General features: G+C 42.0%; 1 protein-coding gene across 3 annotated transcripts in view; it reads right to left on the bottom strand.

Annotated features, from left to right (window-relative positions):
- Positions 1-25707, bottom strand: part of NAALADL2 (N-acetylated alpha-linked acidic dipeptidase like 2) — a 966685-nt gene that overhangs the window by 64601 nt on the left and 876377 nt on the right. The window lies entirely within an intron of this gene.

Genomic DNA, 25707 nt, shown 5'->3' with positions numbered 1-25707 from the left:
AAATCAGATTACTGCTTATTTATTTCATGCTTTATGGCAGAATTTTTTTAAAAAACCAATACATTTCTCATGCCTCAAGGAGTTAGAGATAGAATTTGCTTTCCTTAAGACAGTTTGTGTTCCTTAAGATACGGATTCATTCAGTCGTATTTATTGAGCACTTACTGTGTGCAGAATACTGTATTAGGAATTGTTTTCTTTATAAATGGGATTTGTAGCATTTAAACTTTTACTCTATCTGAAATCTCAAAATAGCACATGAATGAATACCATAAATCAATCAAATGTATTTACTGAGCTTATCATATACAGAGCACCATAATAGGCGCTTTAGAGGGTACTATAATTATAAATTAAACTGCTATACAACAGATAAAATCTCTTCTCTGAAAGAGCAACTCAAATTGCTTTAGAAATGACAATTTGTAATTATTATGAGGAAGATGAAGGTTTATGGTTCCCTTGCAAACTAAATACCAGTTTTATTCAGACCACAACTGAACCTGGAAAATTCACAGTAAGGCAAGTAAAAAATGTGTATGATCTTCTGAATATGTGATGTCATTATTGTCTCACTCTGCCCACTGATTTGATCCCTTAAATTTTAGTGCACCAATGAATTTGTTCATTCATTCACAAATGCAATTGCATTTATTGAGCGCTTACTCTATGCAGAACACTGTACTAAATGCTTGGAAAGTAGAATTCGTCAACAGAGACAATCCCTACCCAATGAATTATCTCATCTGCCTCACTCTTTTCCACTGACAGATGATCTTGAGATATGAATGTCTGCTCTCTTCTCCATTCACCCTCAAAGTACACCTTATTCCTAGAGGTGGGTCTCTCAAACATTTCTCAGAATTCCTCTACAAACTCTCCTTTTTCATTCAGTAATATTTGTCAAATGCAGGACTCAGTACTGTTTATGTTGAAAAATCAAAATTTTGGATACTATCCTAATTTATGTAATCATGAGTAGAGGGCACTCAATAAATGCCAATGAATAGATGAAGGAATTAGAATATGGAAATATTAGGGGTATAGTAAGGGATAGCTCTGAATGCTTTGGGACCTGATTGAATATGTGGATTGAATGATGGAAAAGATGGGCTCGTTGTGAGCAGGGAATGTGTCTGTTTGTTATACAATAGTCTTCTGAACCCTTAGTACAGTGCTTTGCACATAGCAAGTCCTCAATTGAATACAATTAAATGAATTAATGGATAAGGCCAAGTTTTGGGGCTTGTGAGACTTGGAGGATTGTGGTACTGACTACAGCAATGGGAAAGTCATAGGGAGAACAAGGTTTGGGTGGGAAGATAAAGAATTCTGCTTTGGGCAAATTAAGTTTGAGCTGACAGCAGAACTAAGTAGAGATGTACGGAAAGCAGGAAGAAATGCAAGACTGCAGAGAAGGAGAAAAATCAGGCCTGGAAATGGAGATTTTCTTGGATAGGCAGGGGTTAAATTCCCATTTCAATTCTTATCATTTAGCTTCATCTTCCACTTAATGTATGAGACAGCAGAATGTGAATTCACTCTGGTGCCACAGGTCTACGATCATACTTATATACTGCGCTGCAGGACCCATCCAGAGTCCCTAACAGATTTTCAGAATCATCCAAGAAACATTTGGAAATAGTTTGGGGTCAAGGATCTCTGATATCATGAATTTTTAGCTTCATGCTAGTTCAGGTACATTGAGGTCAGTTTATGAAAACACAGTCGTGAAGGAATCTTTTACTTCATCAACTCTGTCCTCTCCAAAGGGAGAACTAGCACAACCAATTACTACAGAAAAGAAGATTTCTAAGAAAAAGGAGCCCAGAAAGTGGTGGGAAATAGAATAAAGCACTTAAATTGTCAGTCCTGTGGTGAGCAGTAGTATCAAGCCTAACCGGTTGCATGATGTTGCTGAGAAAAAGACACACACACACACACACACACACACACACAGAGGTTTGTCTCTGTTGGAAAGAACAATGTGATCAGAATCAGACTTTAAAGGAAAAAACAAGGTGAGGTACAACTTAAATTTTATTCATTAAACTATAATTTTAACCATTCATTCCCTAGATTTAGCTCCATTTTGTCCAGGTAAAAGTTCTCTTGAATTTATAACGATTGTATCTTATGATAGAATTTCAACGTAATACCTCAAGACTTCATTCTACAGGGAATGAGGCTGGAGTGAGCCACCAACTCCATTATCCAGCCATCTTTTCCAGAGACAAAAAATAAAGCATAGGTTGAGTTATCACAGCCAATAGCATGGCTTAGGAAAAGTCTCCAGATGGCTGAGGTTCCTTCCCTTTCGTATCCAACAGCCTAACATTCTCCCTATTTTGAGAGCCTTACTAAAATCATATCTCTTCCAGGAAACCTCTCCTCTCTTAATAACAATGATTATAATTCTGGTATTTGTTAAGCACTTACTATATGCCAGGCAATATATTAAGCACAATGGTGGATACAACCAAATAGATATGGCCCCAGTCCTTGTCTCAAATGGGGTTCACAGTCTCAATCCCCACTGTACAGATGAGGTAACTGGGACACAGAGTAGTAAAGTGAGTTGTTCAAGGTCACACAGCAAGTATGTGGCAGAGATGGGATAAGAACCCATGATCTTCTGACTCCCAAGCCCATGCTCTATTACTCCATGCTGCTTCTCTTCATTTCTCCCATAATTTTCCCTCTTTTCTGCCTCTCCCATGCACATATTCCACTTCCTAAAGAACCCACACCCATGTCATTTATGTACATATTTATGATCTCAGTTTCTTTCCTTAACTGTAATTTATTTTAAAATTTGTCTCCTCCATTAGACTATACGTTCCTTGTGGGTAGGTACTGTGTCTACCAACTCTGTTAAATAATAATAATAATAATTATGGAATTTGTTAAGCACTTATTATATGTTGAGACTGTTCTAACTGCTGGGGTAGATACAGGGTAATCAATCTGTCCCATGTGGTACAATCTTAATCCCCATTTTACAGATGAGGTAACTAAGTGACTTGTCCAAGGTCACACAACAGACAAGTGGTGGAGCTGGGATTAGAACCCACATCCTCTGTCTCCCAAGATGGTACGATGCTCTGAACAAAGTGCTCAATAAATATCACCGATTGATTGCTAGTATATGGTACTGCAAAGAGTAACGCATTCAGTCTTGTCTTTTGCCATCGAGTTGTTTCCAACCCATAGCAACACCATGGACACATCTCTCCCAGAACACCCTGCTCTCCATCTGCAATCATTCATTTATTCTTTTATTCATTCAATCATATTTATTGAGCTCTTACTATGTGCAGAGCATGGTGCTAAGCCCTTGGAATGCACAATTCAGCAACAGAGACAATCCCTGCCCAACAACAGGCTCACAGTCTAAAAGGACAAGACAGACAACAAAACAAAACAAGTAGTCAGGCATCACTACCATCAAGATAAACAGAATCATAGATATATACACATCATTAATAAAATAGAGTAATAAATAATATATACAAATCATTCTGGTAGTGTATCCATAGAGTTTTCTTGGTAAAAATCCAGAAATGGTTTACCATGCATGCAGCAAATCTGAGTCTCTGCCCTCTACTCTCTCCCATGCCGCTGTCACCCAGCACAGGTGAATTTTCATTCACTCATTCAATCATATTTATTGAATGCTTACTGTGTGCAGAGCGCTATACTAATTGCTTGGAAAGTACAATTCAGTGACAAATAGAGACAATTCTTGCCCACAACGGGCTCACAGTCTAGAAGTGGGGGTGACAGACATTAAAACAAGTAAACAGGCAACAGAAGCATCAATATAAATAAGCCTTCCACTCGCTAGCCACTGCCCAAGCTAGGAATGGAATAGGTAGGCCTCCGCTTGACTCTCCCTCCCATAGCCAAGATGGGTAGAGGACTGGAAGTTCTCTAGGTGCAACCCTGAAAGGGGAGAGCATTCAGTAAATATCACTTATTTTTCAATTGATGTTTTTATAGTCTGATTCTTCTTCCACTCCCTGCTGCATCACTCTTACATTTGGATTTGCACCATTCACCCTCTATTTATCCTTCTTTTAACCATACAAAACTTATGTACAGATACATAATTTATTTATAGCAATGTCTGTCTCCCACTCTAGACTGTATGCTCATTGTGGGCAGGGAATGTGGAAACCAATTCTGTTTCACTGTATTCTCCCAAGTGCTTAGTGCAGTTTTTTCCTTAGCTATAATTTATTTGAAATAATGTTGGTATTTGTTAAGTGCTTACTATGTGCAGAGCACTGTTCTAAGCACTGGGGTAGGTACAGGGTAATCAGGTTGTCCCACGTGAGGCTCACAGTTAATCCCCATTTTACAGATGAGGGAACTGAGGCACAGAGAAGTTAAGTGACTTGCCCACAGTCACACAGCTGACAAGTGGCAGAACCGGGTGTCGAACCCATGACCTCTGACTCCAAAGCCCAGGCTCTTTCCACTGACCCACACTGCTTCAACACTTCAACATGCTGCTTTTAACATTTCACTCCCCCTTAGACTGTGAGTTCCTTGTGGGTAGGGATTGTGTCTACCAACTCTATTGTACTTTCCCAAGTGCACATAGTAAAGCATTACATAAATACAATTGACTGAGTATATAATCTGTGTCCCAGGCTTGAATAGAACACTTTTAGCAAATATGAAAATGACCTCTAACAGTTCGTTTTGGTTACTTGCTTCTTTATTTCTTCACTTCTATGAGGCGACCAGGGCAGGGAACATGTCTACCAACTCCATTATATTGTAGTCTCCCAAGCACTTAGTACAGTGATCTGCACATCATAAGTGCTCCATAAATATGATTGCTTGATTGATGCTAGTAAGGTCTCAAGATCCCAAACATCTGAACAGCTCTGTGTAGGCTGTGAAGGCAGACTTTAATTTTTGAGGGTATTCTACAATGTTTGGTCATATTTTCAATCAGGCTACTGCAGAGGCAGCATGCTTGAGTGTATTTATTTAAAAAAGGGTAACTGTAGTGTTTATTAAATCATGTGTTTGGAAAGTTAATCCAAAGAAATGAATCACAAAGAGGAAAGATTGGAGCATTGATTTGAGGAGAGAATAATAATGCTGAAGAAACATACATCAAGTTCACCTAATGCAGCAAGACATAAAAAGCCACTGATTTCTTATATGCACTCTTATTTTTGGATATTCCATCCCAGAGAACAATGCTGAATATACATGTTAAATAAAGAGGAATTATTCATAGATATGACTCCCTTATGAATTATTAAATGAAAGAACGCTCTTGGAGAGGATAAAGAAGGCATTTCTTCAAATTTGTTAAACATTAAATAAAAGAAAATAATTATTACAATAATCACAATTTAATTGTTACGCACAAACCCAAGTATCCAAGTGAAATAGAAAGACCTTAGTTGGGATACTGACTGATAATATGCTACTTTTTGTGATAATAATAATAATGTTAGTATTTGTTAAGCACTTACTATGTGCCAAGCACTGTTCTAAGCGCTGGGGTAGATACAGGGGAATCAGGTTGTCCCACATGGGGCTCACAGTCTTAATCCCCATTTTACAGATGAGGTAACTGAGGCACTGAGAAGTTAAGTGACTTGCCCAAAGTCATACAGCTGACAAGTGGCTGAGCTGGTATTTGAACCCATGATCTCTGACTCCAAAGCCCGTGCTCTTTCCACTGAGACACACTGCTTCTCTGTAATATAACTTAAAAGAAATAAAATCCACGTTAAAATGATCAATCACTCAATTGTATTTATTGAGCACTTACTGAGGGCAGAGCACTGTACTAAGTGTACTAAAGTAGGATATAACAATATAACAGAATATTCCTTCCCCTCAGTGGGTTTACAGTCTAGAGAGGGACACAGACATTAATATAAATAAATTACACATAGGCATAGAAATGCTGTGGAGCTAGGAGGGGAAGTGAATATATACAGAGCAAATTAGGGTAATGCAGAGGAAATGGAAGAAAGGAAAAGAGAGGGCTAGACAGGGAAGGCCTCTTGAGGTGTACCTTCAATAAGGCTTTGAAGGTGTGGAGAGTAATTGCTGTAAGCTCACTGTAGGCAGGGAAAAGTCTGTTTATTATTATACTGTACTCTCCCAAGCACTTGGTACAGTGTTCGGCACATAGTAAGCCCTCGATAAATACGATTGAATGAATGAATGAATACAAAGAGGGAGGGGCATACTAGGCCAGAGCAGGACATGGGCTAGTTGTGGGTGGTTAGATGGGTTTGAGATTCAGTGAGTTGGGTGGCATTAGAGAAGTGAAGTGTGTGGACTGGGTTGTAGTAGGAGAGTAGTGAGGTGAGAGAGGAGGGGGCAAGGTGACTGAGTGCTTTAAAGCCAATGGTGAGGAGATTCTGTTTGATGTAGAGGTGGATGGGCAACCACTGGAGGTTCTTGAGGAGTAGGGAGACATGGCCTGAATGCTTTTGTAGAAAATCGATGCAGGCAGCCAAGTATGGACTGGAGTGGGGAGAGAACCTGTCTAATGGATAAACTGTCATCCCAAACCAGTGAGTGTGGGTTCAGGCCCATCTGTGGTGATATCGATATGTTTTATCTGACAATTATTGTCCCCCGCTTCAAAGCTTTATTAAAGGCACATCTCTTCCAAGAGGACTACCCTGACTAAACCCTCCTTTCCTCTTCTCCGACTCCCTTCTGCGTAACCCTGACTTGCTCCTTCTGTTTCTCCCCCCTCCCAACCCCACAACACTTATGTACATATCTGTAATTTATTTACTCATATTAATGTCTATCACTCCCTCCAGACTGAAAGCTTATTGTGGGAAGGGAATGTGACTGTTTATTGTTATATTGTACTTTCCCAAGCATAGGATGCAGGGAGGTTAGCAAGAAGGCTGATACAGTAATCAGGGTGGAATAGGACAAGTGCCTGGATTATGTGGAAGCAGTTTGGTTGGAGAGAAAAGGGTGGACTTTAGCTATGTTGTGATGGTGCAACTGACAGGATTAAGTGATATATTGAATATTTGGGTTGAATGAGAGAGAGTCAAGGGTGATGCCTAGGTTACTAGCTTGTGAGATAGGAAGGATATTAGTGCTGTCTACAGTGATGGAAAAGTCAGGGGAAGGACAGAGTTTGAGTGGGAAGATGAGTTCTGTTTCTAACATCTTAAGTCTGAGAAGAAGGCAGAACATCCAAGTAACTTTGGATATGCCCTGAAATTGAATTTTCCTAAAAAAAAAATAACCTTTCACCACTTTTACAATTATTTTAAAGGGAAATACTAATATGAGATGATTATAACATGTTACAAAAGGATATTGCAAATGCAATGAAGAGGAAGCAAGGAAAGAAAGGTTGTTTGCTTTTTTTTCCCTTTAACCTGCTGCTTCTACCCTGGAATGTTATGAATAAAATTCTAAATACATTTGACACTTACTGCAGGCAATTAGATTTTTAATGCAGTTTCAACTTTAGGTTATAAATGTAATAATAGTTTTTGTAGACACTTTCATTTAGACCTAGTCATGCTATTTTTTTTAAAAAAGTATGATAAAAGAAGAAACTGACCTCTATGTCTTTGATGTATGATTATATTTATGACAAATATTTGGGAAGAATTTTTCAAAAATATATGCTGGTGTTAAGGTAATTTTTTCAGGTGTGCATATGCATAAATGCTTGCATGGCAAAGTATGGGGTTTAAAATCCCTTAGCCAATTACAATTAACTAATTTCCAGGAGGTTTATGAATAAAATGTAGAGTGAAGTATTTGGGATAATATAAAAATTCAGATAGAGTGAAATGCATCTTCTGGAAATTATTCTAGGCATTTTAAAGGAGAATATCTTTCTGTTCTTAAGACTCCCAACAGTCCCAGCTCCAGCTTGGCTCAGACTCACCCGTCAGCAGCATAAGACATCCTCAGCGTTTAGAACTGGGACTTCTGCGGCTGCTGGTCTGAGACTTGAGGAGTATGAAATCCCCTCGCTCCTTTTGTGTTGTCATACTTTTATTTTATCATCTTAACCATCTTTTTAATTGTGCCTTTTATTTCTCCATCTTATTCTTGGATTGTGAGTCCTTAGGGTGCCAGGCCCACATCTATATCTCATCGGTATACTTCTTCCCCAGTCTTAGTAGAGTGGAGCAGCATGGCCTAGTGGAAAGAGCATGGGGCCTGATAGTCCTTCTGACCTGGGTTCTAAACCCGGCTCTGTTACTTATTTGCTGTGTGACCTTGGGCAAGTCACTTCACTTCTCTGGGACTCTGTTCCTTCCTCTATAAAATAGAGATTAAGGTTTTGAGCCCTAAGTATCATGATAATCATGTATCATGTATCAAACAAATGTCTGTCACATAGTAAGCACTTAATAAATACCACAATGATTAGTAGTAGTATTTTACATATCATGTTTAATACTACTATTACACTGCCTCATTAGGCAGCTCCTTCTTTGCCTCCACACCCTGCTACTTTCCAGTTTACACTATTTGCTCTTCCATAGCTCACATTTTAATTCTTGATGGTCAAACCTCCAGCTCCATGTTCATTTCTACTCAACTGCTTCCCAATAAACCATAACTCGCTTCATATCCACACCACCCCTAAACCCTGCCACCTCCATGTTTTGGCTCTCCTGACCTCTCTAAGGAAAGCCTGACTTCTGGCCTACTCTCTGTGTCTGTGGTTTGGACAGAAGCATCTGCAGTATTGCAAAATGACGGAACTGTCCAAGGCAGCTGCTGTGGCTGTGACTATTGAACCCCAAGCCATGGAAAGTCTGAAACTCTGCTCCTCCAGGCAGTGTACCCTATTGCTTAATTTGGGGTTTTTGGGTTTTTTGGTTTTTTGGGGTTTTTTAGTATTTTTCTTTGTCCTTTCATTTTATGGGGTTTTATATATATATTTTTATTGTTTTATTTTTCCTTTTGTGTCTGTCGCCAACTCCCCCTGCTCCCATTATTTTTCGATTATGGGCCCTTTGTGGGCTGGGGATCCTGTCTACTTTTCACGGATGCATTTTATTCCAAGCCCATAGGACATTGCTTTGTATGTAATAATGAATTTGGCTGATCTGTGGATACACTCAAATCACCATCACCACAGTGCTGCCATCGCTAAGCTCAAAGTGTAATCATTATTAAAGAAAAGCAACATAATTTTGACAGTAAAGGTTCACCCCATTTCAATTTTAATTTCTGAAGCAGCAATGAAAATAGTATGACCACTCATGGCCTAATAGAGATTGCCAGAAGCTAGTAATTGCCAGATGCAAACATGCATTATGACCTAGAGGAAAGAGCAAGGGCCTGTAAGTAAGAGGACCTGGGCTTTAATCCTGGCTTTGCTACTTGCCTGCTGTGTGACCTTGGTCAAGTGGCTTAAATTCTCTGTGACTCAGTTTCCCCATCTAAAAAATGGGGATTCAATTCCAGTTCTTATTCCTACTTGGACTGTGAGCCCCACATGGAACCGGATCATTTTGTATCTGCTCAGAACTCAATACAATGCCTTGCACATAATAAGTGTTTAACAAGTATCATTATTATTATTAAATAAGATCTCCATATATATCTGTCATTCAATCATTTGTATTGATGTCTATCTCCACCCCCTAGACTGTAAGATCATTGTGGGTAGGGAATATGTCTGTTTATTGTTGCATTGTACTCGTCCAAGTGCTCTACATACAGTAAGTGCTCAATGAATATGACTGACTGAATGAATGAATCACAAACAGCACTGACTTTGGACACCATCAAAGAGTCACTATTGAATGGAACTGAAGGCTGTCAATTTTTTTGCAACACAATAATGTTTTGAGAATCAAGTTTCAAAGGGTGGAAAAAGATGGAATATCACTAGATAGGAAAATTCAAAGTAGTATGAATAGTATTTATTGATTGCTGTGTGCAGATTCCTGTACTAAGCATTGGGAAAGAATATACAGGTGGGAATTAGGTTTCCATCCTTTGGGGGCATACAATCTAAAATTATAATACCTGCATTACACAAGTACTCACTTTCTATTCATAATCTCACAGACTTTAGTTTTTAAAACTCTTGGGTATGAGGTTACTGGTTATTTCTAACACTACATCATTGTGTTGTCCTTACTGTTTGAAGTTGCAATTCTGTTACATTTACAAGTGGGTCTAAATAGATAGCTGCAGTCCCCTTCACAGTGAATAGATGGGTATTTTATTTTATTGTTATTCAACTTTTACTGTGCCACATCTTGCAAATGTGCATACAAATGAGATGCCATAATGTGTTTTATAGCAAGATATATATGATAAGATGAAACATCAGAGTGCATTCAATAGAGTTGGGAAAAAAATGCAATAACTATGTTCCAGAAGATCTTAGAGATTCAATTAAAGTTACTTTTTTTCCCCAACAAAAGCAAGCATTTTAAATGCAGGCATGCCCAGTGTTGCTGCTTCCCTACAAAAAAATTGCCATCCAGATATACAGCCTATACTATTTTCTGTTGGATCCCAAGGTCTGCAAGTCCCACCTATTTCTTTCAAACATTACAGGTAACAATTCATTCTATGTGTCACTCATTCCCTGATCCACTCCCTATCTACTCTCTCTGGCTCCAAGCTGACTTCTCTGTTTCCAGAAGTTGAATTTTTTTTATTGGTATTTGTTAAGTGCTTACTATGTGCCAAATATTGTTCTAATACTTGGGTAGAAACAAGTTAATGGGGTTGAATACAATCCCTATCCCACATGGGGCTTACAGCTTAGGTAGGAAGGAGTAGAATTTAATCCCTATTTTACAGATGAGGTAACTGAGGCACAGAGAAATGACTTATCCAAGGTGTCACAGCAGACATGTGGCAGAGCTAGGATCAGAATCCAGGTCCACTGACTCCTAGGTCATTCTCTTTCCACTAGGTGACATTACTTCTCATCCCCTTTCCCCACCCTGGATTCATCTCCACTTTATGTCTCTTTTCCTTTTCCTTTTTGGGAGTTAGTGACCCATATAGGAATGAGAGTATCTTGGGAGTCAGAGGACCAGGGTTCCAATCCCTGCTCTGCCACTTGCTTATTGTGTGACCTTGGGCAAATCACTTCACTTCTCTGTGCTTTGGTTTCATCTTCTGTAAAATGGGGATTTAATACTCATTCTCCCTCCTACCCAGACTTAAAGACTCATGCAGGGCAGGGACTGTGTCCAACAAGATTATATTGGATCTACGTGAGCTCTTGGTGAAATGCTTGGCACACAGTAGACACTTAACAAGTAGTAAGTAGTAAGAGTTTGAGAAATACCAAAATTATTAAATCAGTAATTATTCAATCAGTAATTATTAAATCAGTATTATGATGTCCCTGCTCCACCTATACATGAAGCAGGTGCTGCCAATTACACTCTGGGAACAGGAAGAGAAAGAAAGGGGTTTGTGTGGGGGTGTGTGCCATGAGACGGCAGGATGAGGGGAATGGGAAAATCCAATGAGCGTTTTTGAGGCCCAGGTGATAACCTCAAAGTCTGGATCAAGCCCTACCTCCTGGCCCTAAGTGGATGGGGGCCAGCTTGGTTTGTCATGATGTTCCCCCCTCACGGATCACTCTCTGGCTGGTTCTGACCTCCAATCTCCTGGTCTCAAGGCCAGATTCTGCAGGCTTTCACTCCCTCAATCTGAAGCCCCATTTAGCTTACTGTGGCTGCTCTCAGCCTCCAAGTTCCCCTGGACTGTGGCAGTGGTGGAGACATTCACGTGCTCTTCTGATCACCTCACCATATGCTTCCCATTGTTCTGAGTTTGGTGCCACATTAATGGGGTAAAAAAAAAAATGTGTTTTCAATTCAAATCGGATTAAAATCTGATTTATTCATCCAGTAGTATTTATTGAGTTCTTACTATTTGGAGAGTACTGTACTAATCACTTGGGGGAGCACAAGACAGCAATAGACACATTCTTTGCCCACAATGAGCTGACAGTCTAGAGGCAGGCAGGGAGACATATTAATATAAAGGAAATAAATTACGGATATGTACATAAGTTCTGTGGGGAGGGGAGCGGGGAAGGACAAAGAGTGCAAGTCAGGGTAACACAGAAGGAAGTGGCAGAAGAGGAAGGGGGGGGGCTTAGTCAGGGAAGGCCTCTTGGAGGAGATATGCCTTCATTACGGATTTGAAGGAGGGGTGAGTAATTATCTAAATTATCGAATTAAGAAAGTAGCTTTGTCCCGTGATTCCTAGCCCAGCAGTTCCTATTCTTGGAAGTCTTCTGGACTTTTCCCAGAAGTGGGGTTTTGGGAAGAAAAGAGCTCTTTGTCATGTTCCTTCTAAGCCACTTTCTGTCACTCTTTTCTGCTCCTGCCCAAAATCCTCTGTGAGCCAAGGTACGGAGGTTGCAGACAAAGCTACAGACCTTTTTAAACCAGCACAGTCTATCTTTTGACTTTAACCCTGGGCTTGTTAGCTTCTAGGAGCAGGAGCCACCAGTATTCCACGGTGATGGGGCCGGCCACTTTACAAGAGACAGAGATGTCAGGACCCAGTAAGCGAGGGAGAGGGGTGTGCATGGAAAGAGGGGAGAAGGTCAGAACCACTCGGAGAGCAGCTTGAGATAAACCCAGAACCATTTGCAGCAGCTGGACAGCACATGGGGGAGATCTAGGGGGTATTCAGAGGTGGTGATGGTGTCACATGGGAATTGGAAGGGCTGGATAATCTGGGGGCTGTGATCTGCTGCTAGAGCCCACTAGGGTTCTGGGGTCATGTTCAAAATAGGGGAGCATATAGGAAGAGCGAGGAGAGGAGGAGGAAAGTGGATAGAATTAGGGGACTGAAATGGATGAGGGGATGTCAAAAGCAATTTGTGCTAACTTGTAGCATTCAGCTATGTTGGTGCTGTTTCTGGTAATGGAATCTAATTCTGACCCTAAGATGCAACCACATTGTCAAGGAATATAAACCTGGCAATATTTTGTGGTTGCCTGAAAGGAAGGAAAATGGAGGTCATGGGAAAATGGAGTTGAAGAACCTCCCTCTGTGAAGTATAAAACTCTTGGTGGGGTGAAGTCTGTTCCCTGACTTAGGGAACTCAGGTCTTCACTCCTGCCAGCCCAGTCTGGGGTTCTGGAGTAAGAAAATACAATTCCTCTTTCACTGTTCAAAAGGACAAAAGTCAGTACTCACTCTTTTGGTTTACATTGCCTTGATAAACTACAATTTCCTTTTTCTTTTTAAATCATGAAACCTGAGGTAGATTAGGTATTTATTATTTCATAAAGCATGCTCCTTCTCAGTGAAGATGCAAATCATGAGGCCAGGAATGAATTCAATATAAATTAAGGATTGGAGAGTGAAAAAAGTATACCCACTCATATATGTAACCATTTAAAACACCTTGCAATTGAAAATTTACAGTGAATGGTGACACTTTTGCAATGGAACTTTCTGTTAGACCACTTATTTTAGCCCATAGTGTTTCATAATTCACACCCTTAGTTACCCAAACACATGGTTAAACAGATAAAACATTGAGAGCTTAAGACAGACATTTCCTGTTTGGTACTTTTTGCTTTTCTTGTTAACATAAGTGTCTATCAGTTAAAGTGCAGTGAGGGCCTAGAATTGCCCAACAACTTTTCCCCATGGATACAGTATGAGCCTGGGATTCAGAAGGTCAGAGATTCTAATTCCAGCTCCACCACTTGTCTACTGTGTGACTTTGGGCAAATTAATAATAATGATAATAATAATAATAATGTTGGTATTTGTTAAGTGCTTACTATGTGCCGAGCATTGTTCTAAGCGCTGGGGTACACACAAGGGAATCAGGTTGTCCCACGTGGGGCTCACAGTCTTAATCCCCATTTTACAGATGAGGTAACTGAGGCACCGGGAAGTTAAGTGACTTGCCCAAAGTCACACAGCTGACAAGTGGCCAAGCCGGGATTCGAACCCATGACCTCTGACTCCAAAGCCCGTGCTCTTTCCACTGAGCCACGCTGCTTCTCTATTACTATTCTGTGCCTCAGTTACCTCATTTGTAAAATAGGGGTTAAGACTGTGATCCCATATGGATCTCCGCTCCAAACAAAAACTCCTCCCTCTAGGCTTCAAGGCTCTCCATCACCTTGCCCCTTGCTACCTCTCCTCCCTTCTCTCTTCTACTCTTCTCTCTTTCTACTGCCCCCCCCCCTCCACGCGCCGCTCCTCTGCCGCCCACCTCCTCACCATCCCTCAGTCTCGCCTAGCCTGCCGTCGACCCCTGGGCACGTCCTCCCGCGGTCCTGGAATGCCCTCCCTCCTCACCTCACACAATCTAATTCTCTTCCCCTCTTCAAATCCCTACTTAAAACTCACCTCCTCCAAGAGGCCTTCCCAGACTGAGCTCCCCCCTTTTTCCCTCTACTCCCTCTTCCCCCCCTTCACCTCTCTGCAGCTAAACCCTCTTCTCCCTGCTTTCCCTCTCCTCCTCCCCCTCTCCTGACCCACCCCCTCAGTCCTGTACTCATCCACTCGACTGTATATATCTTTATCACCCTATTTATTTTGTTTAATGAGATGTACATCACCCTGATTCTATTTATTTGACATTGTTTTTATGAGATGTTCTTCCCCTTGACTCTATTTATTGCCATTGTTCTTGTCTGCCTGTCTCCCCTGATTAGAGTGTAAGCCTGTCAAATGGCAGGGACTCTATCTGTTGCCGACTTGTACATTCCAGGTGCTTAGTACAGTGCTCTGCACATAGTAAACGTTCAATAAATACTATTGAATGAATGAATATGGAATAGGGACTGTGTCCAACCTGATTTGCGTGTATTTACCCCCGAGCTTAGTATAGTGTCTTGCACATAGTAAGCACTTAAATACCATAATAATAATTGCTATTAATATTAACAGCTTTATGGGCCATATAGCATCCATGGCCCACTTACTCTGCCTTTGGGAGTCCTTTGGGCCTAGCCAGAAATGAAAGGTCCAAGGAGTGGCTTCTACTTCCTATATGGCCCTCTCAACATGTGCCTCACCCCACAGAAGCCTCTGTGTTCCAAGAAAAAATGTAAGCAATCACAATGCAGATAAGGGTAAAGAGCATCATTCTACATACACAGGGACAGGGAAAAAGCAGTGAAGGTCACTACCCCCTCCAGATTCCGGAATGCCTGAGTCCACTATCCTTGCCCAGTTCATCCCCAGTCCCAGAATAGAGGAAAGTTCCAGAAAATATCAAGAAAGAAAAGTAGAAGTAAACTAGCTCGCCTTGTAGCAAGAGCACGGGCCTGGAAGTCTGAGGTTGTGGGTTCTAATCCAGTCTCTGCATTTTTTCTACAGGGTGTCTTTGGGCAGTCAGCTAACTTCTCTGTGCCTCAGTTACCTCATCAGTAAAATGGGGATTGAGACTGTGAGCCCTATGTGGGACAGGGACTATGTCCAACCTGATCACCTGGTATCTACTTCAGCACTTAGAACAGGTCTTGGCACATAGTAAGTGCTTAACGAATACCATAATAATAATAATATTTTTTATTATTATGTGGACACAGCCTCAGCGGGGCAGGGGCAAGGATGGGCCCATGATCGGGGTCCATCTCCAAATGTTTGTCCTGAAAACCATGTCCCTGTGCTCTCACCTCACAGGTCCCTCCCAATCCCCTATTGAACATTTCATTCTCTCAGTCACTCTTCTGTGGCTGTGAGAGTGAGAAAGAGAGAGAGAGATATGCAGATAGTTTGGATTTCTCTCCAGATTGACCCTATTCCTTATCCATCCTGGAGAGTGGGCATTATCCAGGATCTCCTGGACCTCCCTCCCAACCCTCAACAAATTATCCCAGTAGCCTGGCTTCCAAAGACGTCCAGATTCCTTTGGTTCAAGCCAGACATGAGCCCCTTGAAGGGGAGGCACACCTCTAAGAGTCAGCCACAATGGGGCTTGAGAAGAGAGCTGACAGCTCAGCAGTGGGCCGACCAGCGGCCTATTCCTTGGGTCTGTGCTCAGCTCGGGACAGGAGCAGCACTTTCAGAAGAACCAAGAGAGTTCTGTGGCAGAACTAGATGGCCAAGCAGAGCAGTCCCTGGAGGCTGAAGCTGAGCAGGAGATATGAAACATGACTGCCATGACTGCACAGTGTTTGAAGGATTGAGAGAGGGAAGGCAGTTGGTGAGGGACTGCATGTCAGCTCCAGGGCTGCCCTATCCCATCTGACATGAGGCATGTCCATCAGCCATCTTAGCTTGGCTGCTCCATAAGAGAATCCCAAGTGGCAGCCATTATTTAGGGGCAAGAGGGGTTTGGTGTGATGGTGGCCCAAATTAGACCTCTGGGTTGCAGATGATAGCTCCCTTCCCAGATCCCCTGTGCTATTTCAGCCCTGTTCCTTCAGGCCTGTTCGCAGCCCTGGGAGTCAGAAGGTTCTAATCCCAGCTCTACCACTTGTCTGTTGTGTGACCTTGGGCAAGTTGCTTCACTTCTATGTTCCTCAGTTGCCTCATCTGTAAAATGGGAATCTTGACTGTGAGCCCCACGTGGGACAGGGACTGTATCCAAGCCAATTTCCTGGCATCCACCCCAGCACTTAGTACAGTGCCTGGTACATAGTAAGTGCTTGACAAATACCATCATTATCATTAAAGGAGGAAATTACATAGTCAAAGCAAGTTTATGGTAACTGAAAATATTCTTGTTGTTTACAATAGCATGAGAGCACAAAAAAAGGATATTTTTATGATTAGAACAACTCTATAGAATCCCAAACTTTCTATTTTTAATTTGGCTGGTAATTATGAAGCAGAAAAAAATTCTGTATATTTTCCCTATTCCCATTATTTTAATGTCTAACTCCCCGACTAGACACACCTTCAGGGCAGGAATTATGTCTCCCCAATCTATAGTATTTTATTCTCCCAAGTGCTTAGTACTCTGTTCTGCACAGAATAAACTCTCAATCAATATAGTTGATTAATTGATTGTCATTTGGACATTTGAATCTGTTTAAAACAAAAACTACCAGAGTATTTCAGGAGCTTCTTTATCAGTACTTAAATAGATCCATATGTACTCTATGTTCTGTCTATTTTCATCTTCTTCTCCAGAAGACCATATATTGGCAGGAAGGATAAGTACCAGACAGATTTGTATTATTTAGCAGCCAATTCAACAACATGCTATCTGACAGCTTGCATTTCAAGGGAGCAGAGGGCCCTCTGAGTGGAGTAAAATAATTTAAGGCCATACTAGATGAACTGGAGCATAATAATTTACAACAGATAGCTGTTTGTGAACAGAATAACATATTAATCATATCACAGAATGTCATGAGTGTTCTATTCATTTCGGAAAACAAAAACAATTCATGCATTTTCAATTGATTGAGTTCAAAATCATTTGAAGAACTCAGTATTCAGTGGACCAGCAAAACCTTGCAAGGCCAGCTATCAGTAAATAGCACTAATCACTATCAAGCAATACTATTTCAGTGGACATTACATTTTCCTTTTTTTAAAAAAAAATAGCATTAAGCAGCATGACCTAGTGGCAATGGCACAGGCTTGTGAGTCAGAGGACATGAGTTCTAATCCCATCTCTGCAACTTGTCTGCTGTGACTTGTGCACTTGTGCATATTTGTATATATTATTTCTCTATTTATTTTGTTAATGATGTGTATATATCTATGATTCTATTTGTCTTGATGGTATTGATGCCTGACTACTTGACTTGTTTTGTTGTTTGTCTCCCCGGTTTAGACTGTGAATCCGTTGTTGGGCAGGGATTGTCTCTGTTGATGAATTGTACATTCCAAGCACTTAGTACAGTGCTCTGCACATAGTAAGCGCTCAATAAATATGATTTAATTAATGAATGACCTTGGGCAAGTCACATAACTTCTCTGGGTCTCAGTTACCTCATGTGTAAAATGAGGATTAAGATTGTGAGCCACAAGTGGGATAACCTGATTGCCTTGTATCTACCCTGCAGCTTGGAACAGTGTTTGGCAATATGATAAGCACTTAAATACCAAAAATATTATTAAAATTACGTTTTCCTTTTATGTTTTTAAAAAAATTTCTTCATACAATCTCAGAAGATGTGCCCTATACTTTACCGTCATTCTTTCTCCAGATTTCATTATGTATTAATCATTTCTCTCTGTCTTTCCTATTGAACTGTAGGCTTCATATGGTCAGGGAATGTGGGCCTTGTTATTACCGTATCCCCTATGAGCCTATTGAAGTGTCTAGCAGTCGGTAAGTGCATCATTGATCATTTCATAGGTGAAATGTTTGCACATATAATAAAGAAAAGTCAAAGAGGGTGCATTTCTAATGATACTGTAGCAATGAGGAGATTTAAATATCTTTTAAAGTCCTTGCACGTTATTTTTGTACTGAGTGACGATCACTTGGTTTCTTTAATCAGCACATTAGCCAACAGCAATTAATGGGCAGTCATGATGGACAGAGCAACAAACAAGATGCTCAAAATATTACAGGTGCTGCTTTAACTTCTGTCTCCTTGTCCCTTGATCTTAATGAAGGTTCAGAGTAATAGCCGTAGAAGTAACAGTCATATTTATTTAGTGTCCACCTGGTACAGTGCATTGCATTCTATCTTGGGAGGAACCACTTTTTTCGTAATTGGAGTTCATTCATTCAATAGTATTTATTGAGCGCTTACTATGTGCAGAGCACTGTACTAAGCGCTTGGGATGAACAAGTCGGCAACAGATAGAGACAGTCCCTGCCGTTTGACGGGCTTACAGTCTAATCGGGGGAGACGGACAGACAAGAACAATGGCAGTAAACAGCGTCAAGGGGAAGAACATCTCGTAAAAACAATGGCAACTAAATAGAATCAAGGCGATGTACAATTCATTAAAATAAATAGGGTAACGAAAATATATACAGTTGAGCGGACGGGTACAGTGCTGTGGGGATGGGAAGGGAGAGGTGGAGGAGCAGAGGGAAAAGGGGAAAATGAGGCTTTAGCTGCGGAGAGGTAAAGGGGGGATGGCAGAGGGAGTAGAGGGGGAAGAGGAGCTCAGTCTGGGAAGGCCTCTTGGAGGAGGTGATTTTTAAGTAAGGTTTTGAAGAGGGAAAGAGAATCAGTTTGGCGGAGGTGAGGAGGGAGGGCGTTCCAGGACCGCGGGAGGACGTGACCCAGGGGTCGACGGCGGGATAGGCGAGACCGAGGGACGGCGAGGAGGTGGGCGGCAGAGGAGCGGAGCGTGCGGGGTGGGCGGTAGAAAGAGAGAAGGGAGGAGAGGTAGGAAGGGGCAAGGTGATGGAGAGCCTTGAAGCCTAGAGTGAGGAGTTTTTGTTTGGAGCGGAGGTCGATAGGCAACCACTGGAGTTGTTTAAGAAGGGGAGTGACATGCCCAGATCGTTTCTGCAGGAAGATGAGCCGGGCAGCGGAGTGAAGAATAGACCGGAGTGGGGCGAGAGAGGAGGAAGGGAGGTCAGAGAGAAGGCTGACACAGTAGTCTAGCCGGGATATGACGAGAGCCCGTAATAGTAAGGTAGCCGTTTGGGTGGAGAGGAAAGGGCGGATCTTGGCGATATTGTAGAGGTGAAACCGGCAGGTCTTGGTAACGGATAGGATGTGTGGGGTGAACGAGAGGGACGAGTCAAGGATGACACCGAGATTGCGGGCCTGCGGGACGGGAAGGATGGTCGTGCCATCCACGGTGATGGAGAAGTCTGGGAGCGGACCGGGCTTGGGAGGGAAGATGAGGAGCTCAGTCTTGCTCATGTTGAGTTTTAGGTGGCGGGCAGACATCCAGGTGGAGACGTCCCGGAGGCAGGAGGAGATGCGAGCCTGAAGGGAGGGGGAGAGGACAGGGGCGGAGATGTAGATCTGCGTGTCATCTGCGTAGAGATGGTAGTCAAAGCCGTGAGAGCGAATGAGTTCACCGAGGGAGTGAGTGTAAATGGAGAACAGAAGAGGGCCAAGAACTGACCCTTGAGGAACTCCAACAGTTAAAGGATGGGAGGGGGAGGAGGCTCCAGCGTAGGAGACCGAGAATGATCGGCCAGAGAGGTAAGAGGAGAACCAGGAGAGGACAGAGTCCGTGAAGCCAAGGTGAGATAAGGTATGGAGGAGGAGGGGATGGTCGACAGTGTCAAAGGCAGCAGAGAGGTCAAGGAGGATCAGAATGGAGTAGGAGCCATTGGATTTGGCAAGAAGGAGGTCATGGGTGACCTTAGAGAGAGCAGTCTCGGTAGAGTGGAGGGGACGGAAGCCAGATTGGAGGGGGTCTAGGAGAGAATGGGAGTTAAGGAATTCTAGGCATCGATTGTAGACGACTCGTTCTAAGATTTTGGAAAGGAAGGGTAGTAGGGAGATAGGACGATAACTGGAGGGGGAAGTGGGGTCAAGAGCGGGTTTTTTTAGGATGGGGGAGACGAGGGCGTGTTTGAAGGCAGAGGGGAAGGAGCCCTTGGAGATTGAGTGGTTAAAAATAGAAGTTAAGGAAGGGAGGAGGGCAGGGGCGATGGTTTTAAGAAGGTGAGAGGGAATGGGGTCCGAGGCGCAGGTGGAGGGGGTGGCACTTGCGAGGAGGGAGGAGATCTCCTCTGAGGATACTGCAGGGAAGGATGGGAAAGTAGGGGAGGGGGTTGTTGAGGGGGAGGGGAGAGGCGGAGGGGTGACTTTGGGGAGCTCAGACCTGATCGTGTTGATTTTCGTGAGGAAATAGGTGGCCAGATCATTAGGGGTGAGAGATGGGGGAGGGGGAGGAACAGGGGGCCTAAGGAGAGAGTTAAAGGTCCGGAACAATCGGCGGGGGTGACGGGCATGGGTGTCGATGAGGGAGGAGAAGAAGCTTTGCCTGGCGGAGGAGAGGGCAGAGTTAAGGCAGGAAAGGATAAATTTGAAGTGTGTGAGGTCGGCTTGGTGCTTGAACTTTCGCCAGCGGCGCTCAGCAGCTCGAGCATAGGAGCGTAGGAGGCGGACGGAGGAGGTGCTGTGCTGCTCTATCTCATAGATGCATTTGCATATGAGATTCAAAAAATTACATTTCATAGTTTTGTTTTACATTTTTCAGAGTGCCTACACATCAGAGCAAGTGTAATAGTCAATCAATCATATTTATCAAGGGCTTACTGTGTACAGAGCACTGTACCAAACCCTTGAGAGAGTACAATACAACAATAAACATTCACTTTCCCTGCCCACAACAAACTTACAGTCTAGAGGAAAAGCTTACGCATTCCTCCCCTTACTAAAATGATTTTGAAACAATTATTTCCTTGCCATTTCAATATACATGGAAGGAAATGATCAATTCAAATGGAAAATATTTTGAAAAGTTAGTACTTTCAGGGATTTGACACTGTATATATTGCTTTGATTATTTTGAAACTTGCATTGTTGCAGATTCAATGCATTTTCTGATATTATTTCTACCCAGCCATAAAATTTTATCTAAGGTTTCAACAGCTCTTATTTAACAGCAGACAATATGTTTTATCTTTCTCCTTGTTAAAAAAAAATGCACAGTATACATGATGCTCCTTAAAAGTAAATCTCTGGAAGTGTACTTTGAATGCATTATTTGTATGTAATGGAGTATACCTGAGGGAGGTTTAATATATAACTTAGCTGCCTTAAAATAAATGCAGTTTGAAATTGCTTTTGAAATTGATTTGACAAGAAATGCTGACCTGAGCTTTCTTCAAAACATGAAGCAAAGAGAAAGCCACATTTTTTGCTGATTAAAAAGACATAATGATATTCCCCATGATATCTGTATCTTGTAACTCACAAACCTTTGTCTAAAACAAGCACAAATAAAACCACATTAAAGGCAACATCTGGTTTAATGATTAAATTTTTAAAAATAATTTAAACTTCTAGCACCTATTTTTGAGGTATTTAGTTTTGAGTAATCATATTGCAGAGTGGAGAAAATAAATTATTTGAATTACCAAATAAATTCATAATCTGGTAACTTTTGCTTGATCACTCGTCATATAAACAAATAGAGTTAGTTTAAGTAAACCTGTAAAGAAACCTCATCTGTGCATATTTATCATTAATCAATGATATTTACTGAGCACTGACTGTGGGGACAGTACTGTTCTGAGACATGCAAAAATACAAGCCTGCTTAATTAAAAAGGTACCATAGTTGTCCTTAGTACCTAATTGTATCTTTCTCTGCCTTGATAATATTCTGGAGTAACTCTTTTCCTTCCATCACCTATGTTTTCGCTCTATTTGGTGATGCTTAACAGACTGCCCTCTTTTTACAACACTCATCATAAAATCTCTTAAAAAATATTTATATTCTGACCAGAAAGGAATTAAAGATTCCATTTCTGGCCCCGACATAGTAGTATTTCTCTCTAACCTTGAGGGAATCACTAAACATTTTTGTATCTCACTTCCTATATCTCTAAAGGGCAGAATAGATCACATTCCACACTCCTCCTTCATATCCAGCTGACCACTAGGTCTCCCTATTCTTAAGGCCCTCCCAAAATCACATCTCCTCCTCCTTCCCTAATTAATGCCTCATCTCTATACCCCATTTTACCCCAAACTGGCACTTCAGCATGTCCTAACCCCTTGGATAGTCAACTCTCACCCATTACAGTTATGCATAAAAATTAAATGTTTTTTTCCTCCTAATTTATTCAAGAATAATAATAATAATAATAATGATATTTGTTAAGTACTTACTATGTGCCAGGCTCTGTACTAAGCAGGTTCTCCTCTTATCTTTCTGGTCGCTCATTCTCGGTCTCATTCGCAGGCTCCTCCTCCCCCTCCCATCCTCTAACTGTAGGGGTTCCTCAAGGGTCAGTTCTTGGCCCTCTTCTGTTCTCCACCTACACTCACTCCCTTGGTGAACTCATTCGCTCCCATGGCTTCAACTATCATCTCTTTAAAGATGACATACAGATCTACATCTCCTCCCCTGTTCTCTCGCCCTCCCTTCAGGCTCGTATCTTCTCCTGCCTCCAGGACTTCTCCACCTGGATGTCTGCCCACCACCTAAAACTCAACATGTCCAAAATTGAGCTCCTTATCTTCCCTTCCAAGCCCTGTCCTCTTCCTGACTTCCTTGTCACTGTGGATGGTACGACCATCTTTCCCGTCTCTCAAGCCCGCAACCTTGGTGTCATCCTTGACTCAGCTCTCTCATTCACTCTACACATCCAATCCGTCACCAAGGCCTGCTGGTCTCACCTTTACAATATCGCCAAGATCCGTCCTTTCCTCTCCATCCAAACGGCTATCTTACTGGTACAAGCTCTCATAATATCCTGGCTGGATTATTCTGTCAGCCTTCTCTCTGATCTCCTTCCTCTTGTCTCTCCCCGCTCCAGTCTATTCTTCATTCTGCTGCCCAGATCATCTTCTGCAGAAACAGTCTGGGCATGTCACTCCCCTTCTTAAAAACCTCCAGTGGTTGCTTATCAACCTCCGCACGAAACAAAAACCCCTCACTCTTGGCTTCAATGTTCTCCATCACCTTGACCCCTCCTACCTCTCCTCCCTTCTCTCTTTCTACTGCCCACCCCGCACTCTCTGCTCCTCTGCCACTCACCTCCTCACCATCCCCCGTTCACACCTAACCTGCCATCGACCCCTGGCCCACGTCCTCCCGCTATCCTGGAATGCCCTCCCTCCTCACCTCTGCCAAAGTAACTCTCTTCCCCTCTTCAAAGCCCTACTGAGAGCTCACCTCCTCCAAGAGGCCTTCCCAGACTGAGCTTCCCTTTTTCCCTCTGCTCCCTCTGCTGCCTCTCTGCCTCCCCTTCACCTGCCCTCAGCTAAGCCCCCTTTTCCCCCCTTTCTTTCTGCTCCCCCCACCCTTCCCCTCCCCTCAGCACTATGCTCATTTGTATATATTTTTATTACCCTATTTATTTTGTTAATGAGGTGTACATCCCCTTGATTCTATTTATTGTGATTAATTTGTCTTGTTTTTGTCCGTCTGTCTCCCCTGATTAGACTGTAAGCCTGTAAATGGGCAGGGATTGTCTCTATCTGTTGCCAAATTGTACATTCCAGGTGCTTAATACAGTGCTCTGCACATAGTAAGCGCTACATAAATACTATTGAATGAATTAATTAATAAAAGCTAATCAGGTTGAACATAGTCTCTGTTCCATGTGGGGCTGACAGTCTTAATCCCCATTTTACAGATGAGGAAACTGAGGCCCAGAGAAGTGAAGTGACTTGCCCAAGGTCACACAACAAACAAGTGGCAGAGTATCTGTTACCCATAGTAGGTGGTAAACTCTTAGCAGGCTGGGATCATGCCCTAGAAGGCTGGGTTTAGTAGGTGGGAAATTCCTAGATATATTGTGCTCTCCAGAGCACTTAGAGCACTTGAAAAGCAGCATGGCTGATTGGATAGAACACGGGCCTGGGAATCGGAAGGTCATGGGTTCTAATCCTTGCTCTGCCACTTGTCCGCTGTGTGACCTTGGACAAGTCACTTTGCTTCTCTGGGCTTCCATTACCTCATCTGTAAAATTGGGATTGAGATTGTGAGGCCCATGTGGGACAGGGACTGTGTCCAACCCAACTCCATTTGCTTGTATCCCCCCTAGTGCTTGGTACAGTGTGTGGCACAAAGTAAGTGCTTAACAAATACCATAATAATAAGCATTTAGTACAGTGCTCTGCACATAGGAAGCTCTCAATTAATACGAGTGAATGAACTTAGTACAGTGCAATGTACAGTGCTCTTCACAGAGAAAGAATCAATAAATACCACTGATTTATTGAGTGAAAGTAGTCTATGACTTCTGCTACCGTGCTGCAGAAGGGCTCTCTATCCAGCTCCCTGTGGTAGCTGGGATTGGACTTTCTTTCGTTATGTCTCCCAATTATGTTATATTGTACTCTCCCAAGTGCTTAGTACAGTATTCCACAGACAGTACGCCCTAAATAAATAACATGGTTTGAGTGACTGATTCTATTCCCTTGGCTTTATCAGGAAACATGAATCCAAAGGTACAATCTGACTGGCCGTAGCAGAAAGGTAGGGGAAGTTTGGCAAGGAATAAATCTATGCACACATGTAATTTCTCAACACATAAACAGATCAGACTGACAAAAAATATTTGTTTTGAGCCTGCATCTATTCTCTCATAGGAAAATAACACAAATAATTTAGTAAATAATTGACAGTACAATGTATAGACCTAAGCTTTCTCCCATGCCTGATGTCTAACATGACTGACAGCTGTCAAATCTTAAGTTTCAGTAGTGAGGAATATGGTTGTGTGACTCCATTAATGAATCATATTTAATATGAATGAAGTGACAGACTTACCCTAAGCTTTTGTTACCAATGATAAACATTTTCCTACTATGAGTAAAACAAGCTATACAGATACACTGAAGTAGCAAATTATCACAGGAAAATCAAAACAAGTGTTGAATATATACCTTATTAATTTATTACTATTTATACTTAAGATAGATGTATTTAAGAGAAGTCCTTCTTGAACAACAATTTGATGACTGTCTCCTATACTACTGCATGCTATCTATCTATCTACATATGCAGCAAAACTGAATGAGGAAAGATATTTCCAATGTTCAGTTGACTAGACTTGCCTTACATAAACAAAGCCCCATCTAACAAACCCTAATTAATGTTGTTGTTAATGGCATTTGTTAAGCACTTATGTGCCAGGCACTATACTAAGTGATAGGGTAGATACATGTTAGTCAGGTTGGAC

The sequence above is a fragment of the Ornithorhynchus anatinus genome, chromosome 1, assembly GCF_004115215.2.
Source record: "Ornithorhynchus anatinus isolate Pmale09 chromosome 1, mOrnAna1.pri.v4, whole genome shotgun sequence".
Lineage (NCBI taxonomy): Eukaryota > Metazoa > Chordata > Mammalia > Monotremata > Ornithorhynchidae > Ornithorhynchus > Ornithorhynchus anatinus.
Note: the sequence above shows the minus strand (reverse complement) of the source record. Positions and strands in the feature narration are given on the sequence as shown.